This window comes from Prionailurus bengalensis, chromosome C2, assembly GCF_016509475.1.
Source record: "Prionailurus bengalensis isolate Pbe53 chromosome C2, Fcat_Pben_1.1_paternal_pri, whole genome shotgun sequence".
In the NCBI taxonomy this organism is placed as follows: Eukaryota; Metazoa; Chordata; class Mammalia; order Carnivora; family Felidae; genus Prionailurus; species Prionailurus bengalensis.
In genome coordinates this window covers 101,371,823-101,379,591 of record NC_057350.1, presented here as the reverse complement: position 1 = coordinate 101,379,591, position 7,769 = coordinate 101,371,823, and the positions used below count along the sequence as shown (strand labels likewise).

At 36.6% G+C, this 7,769-nt stretch overlaps 1 pseudogene; it reads right to left on the bottom strand.

Annotated features, from left to right (window-relative positions):
- Positions 1-1,273: 1,273 nt before the first annotated feature.
- Positions 1,274-1,371, bottom strand: LOC122492500 (annotated as a pseudogene).
- Between the last annotated feature and the right edge of the window lie 6,398 nt (positions 1,372-7,769).

Genomic DNA, 7,769 nt, shown 5'->3' with positions numbered 1-7,769 from the left:
TGGAAAACAGACTCTGACTCTGACATTTTCATAAAGTGAGTTTATTGGAAAATGCTCTGAGGATCAACTATGAGGGGAAAAGAGTAAGGCCGTGTTGCGGAAGATGTTCTGGAGCTGGGGCAGTCTTGCAGAATAGTCCTGTCTTAAGACAAGGGAGTTCCCTTTCCTGTACCTTTACAAACCAGTCATTTAATGCAAACTGCCCTGGAAAGGGGACATGGACGTAGGAAAGGCAGATCTTTTCAGTTGAGAACAATTCCTGGAGAGGGGATGAATTGAGAGCTGTTAGCCCTCAGCACTCCCGACAACTAGGGTAATTGAGGGTTTCAGTCCTCACTGGGAAGCTACTAAAACTTACCTTTTAATAGAGAAAATGCTACATAACTACTTCCATACTGTTGTGGAAGCACTGAGATGTTCTTCTAAGTGAATCTTGGGCTCAGCAATTTGTCTGAGAGATTTACTGGAGTTTGAATATTTTAGACAAAAGATAGTTTTCAGAACTTTTGGAATGGTTACTTTTCCTTTCCTCTAATCCTTTATCAATACCTAGAAATGAATCTAAGATTTCTGGAGTTTCTCTGAAATTCAGAGAAAAAGGCTGGAGCAATCATCAAAAGGATGTAAAATCTATCATCAAAGAAAAACAACACTCTTCTCATTACAGATTATAGCAGTGGTCTCAGAAGTGCACACGAATGACAGAGAATTGGTTGTTCACAGAAAATTAAATCAGATTTTCCCAACTGACATAAATAATAATTATGCAAAAATTTTTCCTTCATGCAGTGAAAATGACATCACATAAAGATAAAAGTGAAAACTAAAATACATATTTTTTAAAAATAACCAAAATTATCTATTACAACTTAAGTTTTTTCTATTAGCACATAAGTTCAGAATAGTATATGAAATATCTCACACAGGATGAACATTAATTATGTCCTTTTCATTTGCAGTGTCTGACTTTAGCATAACTCTTCCATAAGATTTTAGAAACTAAAAATCCCAAACAACGACAAAACCTACCTTTTAAAAAATCCTATTTTTTTTTATTTTTAGCAGCTTTATTAAGGTATATTTCACATACAAAAACTGTATATCTTTATGGTGTACAGCATAATGTTTTGATCGCTACAATTAAGCCAATTAACATACCCATCATTTCCACATAGTTACCACTATGTGCAAGTGTGTGTGGTGAGAATATTAATTTATGATCTATCTTCTGCATATTTCATGTATCCAATAAATAATTGTTAACTATTGTCGCAAAAGTACAAAATGCTTCATGAATTTTTGTGTCAACATTGAGCAGGTGTCATACTAATCTCATATCAATTTTAGTATACATGCTACCAAGGTGAACACAAAAAATCTTATTTTAAAAAGCACTTAATTTTGGGGGGCACCTTGGTGGCTCAGTTTGTTAAGTGTCCAGCTCTTGATTTCGGCTCAGGTCATGATCTCACAGTTTTGCAGATTGGAGCCCCATGTCAGGCTCCATGCTGATGGTGTGGAGCCTGCTTGGGATTCTCTGTCTCCCTCTCTCTCCCTTTCCCTCCCCTGCTTGTGCTGATTCTGTCTCTCACTAAATAAATAAATAAATAAATAGCATTTAATTTTCATAATTCCAAGTATCCTGAAATTATGTAAATAGTTTTTCTTCCTTCAGTGAAAATGATATCACATCATAATTTGATTCAAAATAATTTATGTTTATCATAAATTTAAATGATACAATATGCTGAAGAAGAAGAGAGATACCTGAGTTCTAAAGGTAAATGAAAAATATGACAGCAGCACCGGTACATCGGTAAGTGGACGCTTGACCGTAGACAGGAGCAGGGTGCTATAAACAAGGAAGTCCTTTGCCCTTGAGCTTCCCCAAGCTGTCTATTTAACTGGAGAAGAGGATTAATTTAAGTAAACAAAGATTGTATTAACTCATCGTTAGCTGGTTTAACACTGAAAGCATATATGTCTACTTCTTCCCAATCTGGAGGGTGATCTGGCTTCCCATCTCTAACTGGAAATACCCTGCCCTCTTTACTAGTCTTCAGTGCAGTACATCATCTCTTTACAATTCTCTTTCATGGTCCACCATTTTGAAATTAAATGTGGCCATGTAACTTACTTTAGTCAATATAAGGAAAAGTGACATGTGTCTCCTCTAGTAAAAACTTTGAGAGCTAGGTGTACAGTTTGCCATATACTTTTTCCCTTGCCAGGAGACCAAGAATTCTCCAGATAGTAAGGAAGACAGGAAGCAGAATGCCTTGATGAATTACAATCAATATGGAGTATGAGCAACACTTATACCTTTGTTATTTTTTTTTTTTCAACGTTTATTTATTTTTGGGACAGAGAGAGACAGAGCATGAACGGGGGAGGGGCAGAGAGAGAGGGAGACACAGAATCAGAAACAGGCTCCAGGCTCTGAGCCATCAGCCCAGAGCCTGACGCGGGGCTTGAACTCACGGACTGCGAGATAGTGACCTGGCTGAAGTCCGACGCTTAACCGACTGCACCACCCAGGTGCCCCACCTTTGTTATTTTAAAGCACTAAATTTGGGAAGGAGAATTTGTAACCCCAGCCTAATCTATTCTATCTTCTTTCATTTTATGAATAATAATTTACCCATGTTTCTTCAAAGTAAATGCACACTGAACAGTGACGAGAGTTTACCAACTTAATGCACAGGGGGTCAGATTTCAAGCATGCACGGGAATGGGGAATAGGAAACAATATGTCCCAGGGCCTACTGACTCCCTTTTATTGTATCACACAAGAGGCAAACTTGCTAATTTTATGTATAGGGAAGGATTGGTAGAGTTTACTGATTTTATATTCTTAGGAATTTCCCCTAGTATTCCACCCACTTTTTTTATAACGTAAGTATGAACATCTCTCCCTACATAAATAACCTAAGTTTATGGTTATTGAAACACCTGGCAGGGACACCTGGGTGGCTCAGTCAGTTAAGAGTCTGACTTGACTCAGGTCATGATCTCATGGTTCATGAGTTCGAGCCCTGTGTCAGGCTCTGTGCTGATAGCTCAGAGCCTGGAGTCTTCTTTGGATTCTGTGTTTCCCTCTCTCTGCCCCTCCCCCACTCACACTCCATCTCTCTCTTTCTCTCAAAAATAAATAAAAATTTAAATAAATTTTTAAAAAACAAACCTCTGGCAAATACGCCCCAAAATGACCTAAATGATTCTCATTTCTGTGTTCACATATTTATATAATCTCCTGTGAGTAGGCAAGCGGCTTGAGACTATCTTGTAACCAACAGCATGCAGCAAAGGGAAGAGGATATCACTCCATTAATATTAGGTTATATGCTGTAAGACTTCATTTTAGCAAGCTGGTGGTAGATAATTTCCTTGTAGGGTTGAAGTAAGCAGCCAAGTTGAAGAAACCCATGTGACAAGGAACTGTGAGCTGTCTCTAGAACCTGAAGGCTGATTCCAGCTGACAGCCAAGAAGGAGTTGGGGCCTTCAATCATATAACTGCAAGTGATATTTTGCCAAAAACTTAAATCAGCATGAAAGTAGATTCTTCCCCAGTCAAGTCTCCAGGCATGAATGCAATCTGGTCAATACTGTGATGGCAGCCTTGTGAGACTCTAAGTGGAGGATACAGGGAACCGTGCCTAACTCTTAATCCATGAGGAATATGAGATAATAAATCTGTACTGTTATAAACTACTAAGTTTTTGGTAATTTGTCATACACACACACACATACACACACACATACAAGATCATGCTTGAATCTAACACATAAGATGGCTAAGACTTATCTCATTTGTCCATTTCTGTTGCTTCCTTACCATAAAAAGGTAAATTCTTTTCCCAAATTGTTATAATCTGCTAGAGGTGGGGATACAGATAGTTGGCCATGGAAAAGGGAGGGAGTTCCAACTTGCCTATGGCTTGCTTTCCTCCAAAATACCTACAATTAAAAACATTCACCATGAGAATTAAAAAATTAATCAATTGCTCTTCCAGTTAACATAAGTTTTATTTCATGTGCAAAAGTATCTGTGCTTTTTCTCTCAGATTAGCATGGATGTTTTTCTTCTTTCCCTAGCCTGAAGTTACAAAGAGTGATATATAAGAGGTGAGTCAGAGATGAGCTGCTATAATGAAAATGAATATATAGGTAAATCTAAGTAATTGAGGATCCCAAGGGAAGGAAATAGAGTGTAAACATAATATTCTATGTTTAATAGAGCCATAACAAGTACAGAAAATATGGATGGTGATTATGCTGGTTATGACATGGGAAAGGACCTCTCTACATTTAAAAACACTGAAGAGGAGTATTACAAGGAATGGTGCATTAGGTAATGTCAGGAAGGAGCTCAACTCACAGTTCAGCAAATAATTATTTCATTGACTACTGGATTCCGGGCACTGTGAGTTCCTCATCATTGGTGGTAACAAAAGCAGAAGCAGAAGTATGTTAGGGAACATGTAAGGTTCTGTCCTAAAGCGGGTGTCTAAATGTTTTAAAGAGTAAAATAAAATCTATTTATATATTTATACATGTGCTAATATTGACTAATAATCCATACTATTAATTCCAACCACTGGTTCTCATCCCTGGCTGAACATTAGAATCTCCTAGGGAGCTTTTGAAAACTGTCTTTCCAGAATACCATCCAGGCCAATTCAATCAGCATCTCTGGGACTGCGTCCTCAGCAGTGATACTTTTTTTAAATCTCCCCAGAGGGTGATAATGTGCATTCAGGGTTGAGAAATTCTGCTTTAAACTATTGATAGAGACTGCTATACATAATTTTACTTTCTATTTATAGATTTTGCCAATATGTTTTTACATTGTTTATTAATTCCTGTAAGAATACACATCACATGATGAAAACTGAGTGCTATGCATTTTAAAAATTCAAAGACCTTAATTTGAAACTACTAATAAATCCTGATTTGAGCATTGGGACATCAGGTTTATTTTTGCCATTTCTTATATTTGTTTTGTTTTGTTTGTTTAAAAAATTTACCCCATTATAAATCTAACTTTTCTTGGATGTAAGGCAATTTTGCACCATAAAATCTAATTTTTATAGCTAAATTAAGGCAGTTAATGTGAAACAGGACCTATATTATTTTTTCTGCACCATCATTCCTCAATACTGCAAAACAGGTATAAAACTAGATATATTAAATAAAATCATCTTCGATCATGCTACAATTTATTAGGCTGTTCTGTAACATCTTTTATGTAATATACTTTATATATAATGATTTTATTTACTGTGATAATTGTAAATACAATATATTATATAGTATATATTAATATTTATATATTAATATTAATATATTAATATTTATATATTAATAGTATATAATATTTGATTTCAACAATTCTACCAGTATCTTTAACCCAGGTGATATAAACTGATGACCAACAACTTCAATTGCCTTGTATCAGGCAATTATATCAAAACATTAAAAATATAAATGAACTTACCTCTATCAAATTAAAATTTTTGCTTATTTTCAACTTAGAGGAATAGTTTCTATCATTTTTTCTTATTTGTTCTCCTGTATTCTCTCTACTGTTCTTAAAGATTCTTCTATCACACAGATAGAGCTTCCAAACTTCACTTTATATTTTTATTTTATTATTTTTCTTCTAGTATTTATATCTTTGACTTTTGTAAAGACAGCTTATGCATTTTGAAGGACATGTCTGAGAATTTGAGACTTTTTTCCTTAACAATCTATCAGTTCCCTTGTCTAACTCACTAATCCAATCTTAGAGAAAGGCTGGGGTCAGCTCTTCTAAAGACAATATTTTAATTATCTTCATTTATATCCCAGGACTCCCCTTTGCTCATTGTATTTATTGTTTCTGGGCCTGGAATTGTTCTATTTTTCTTCTGAGATCTAGGCTGTGACTTCACATCCCTACTTTCTGTTTTTTAAACATACCTAAGAAAGGCTGTTCTATTTATGACACTTGCCATGTTACAGCTGATAGACTCTATCTAAAATATTTCCTGTGTTTCAGATGGGGTTTGATTTGTGTGCTCACTCTACTGCCTTGATGCAATCTCTATCCTTCCATGTACAAAGCAGCTCTTACTAGCCACACACATTATATTTCTCCGTATAAGGATTATGAGATGGCTTTTAGAATCTCCATATATATTTGGAAACCACAAATACCAAAGAACTCATTTAAGGCTGAGGCCTCATAATACAATTTCATTAGAAGTAGCAATATTAACATACCAGACACAATTATATCTGGAAATGTCTCAGATCTCAGAACATTTGAAAAATATCAGTGAGGGAGGTGTTTGGGGTGTGGTAAAGGACTGGGACTCTACCTTATATGAATTTTTTAAATTGGATTCACAAAGTATCAATAAGATTTTATTCACCTAATTTCATTCACCGTTGCACTTTTATTTTATTTTATTTTATTTTTATATATGAAATTTATTGACAAATTGGTTTCCATACAACACCCAGTGCTCATCCCAAAAGGTGCCCTCCTCAATACCCATCATCCACCCTCCCCTCCCTCCCACCCCCCATCAACCCTCAGTTTGTTCTCAGTTTTTAACAGTCTCTTATGCTTTGGCTCTCTCCCACTCTAACCTCTTTTTTTTTTTTTTCCTTCCCCTCCCCCATGGGTTCCTGTTAAGTTTCTCAGGATCCACATAAGAGTGAAACCATATGGTATCTGTCTTTCTCTGTATGGCTTATTTCACTTAGCATCACACTCTCCAGTTCCATCCACGTTGCTACAAAAGGCCATATTTCATTTTTTCTCATTGCCACGTAGTACTCCATTGTGTATATAAACCACAATTTCTTTATCCATTCATCAGTTGATGGACATTTAGGCTCTTTCCATAATTTGGCTATTGTTGAGAGTGCTGCTATGAACATTGGGGTATAAGTGCCCCTATGCATCAGTACTCCTGTATCCCTTGGATAAATTCCTAGCAGTGCTATTGATGGGTCATAGGGTAGGTCTATTTTTAATTTTCTGAGGAACCTCCACACTGCTTTCCAGAGCGGCTGCACCAATTTGCATTCCCACCAACAGTGCAAGAGGGTTCCCGTTTCTCCACATCCTCTCCAGCATCTATAGTCTCCTGATTTGTTCATTTTGGCCACTCTGACTGGCGTGAGGTGATACCTGAGTGTGGTTTTGATTTGTATTTCCCTGATAAGGAGCGACGCTGAACATCTTTTCATGTGCCTGTTGGCCATCTGGATGTCTTCTTTAGAGAAGTGTCTATTCATGTTTTCTGCCCATTTCTTCACTGGGTTATTTGTTTTTCAGGTGTGGAGTTTGGTGAGCTCTTTATAGATTTTGGATACTAGCCCTTTGTCCGATATGTCATTTGCAAATATCTTTTCCCATTCCGTTGGTTGCCTTTTAGTTTTGTTGGTTGTTTCCTTTGCTGTGCAGAAGCTTTTTATCTTCATAAGGTCCCAGTAATTCACTTTTGCTTTTAATTCCCTTGCCTTTGGGGATGTGTCGAGTAAGAGATTGCTACGGCTGAGGTCAGAGAGGTCTTTTCCTGCTTTCTCCTCTGAGGTTTTGATGGTTTCCTGTCTCACATTTAGGTCCTTTATCCATTTTGAGTTTATTTTTGTGAATGGTGTGAGAAAGTGGTCTAGTTTCAACCTTCTGCATGTTGCTGTCCAGTTCTCCCAGCACCATTTGTTAAAGAGGCTGTCTTTTTTCCATTGGATGTTCTTTCCTGCTTTGTCAAAG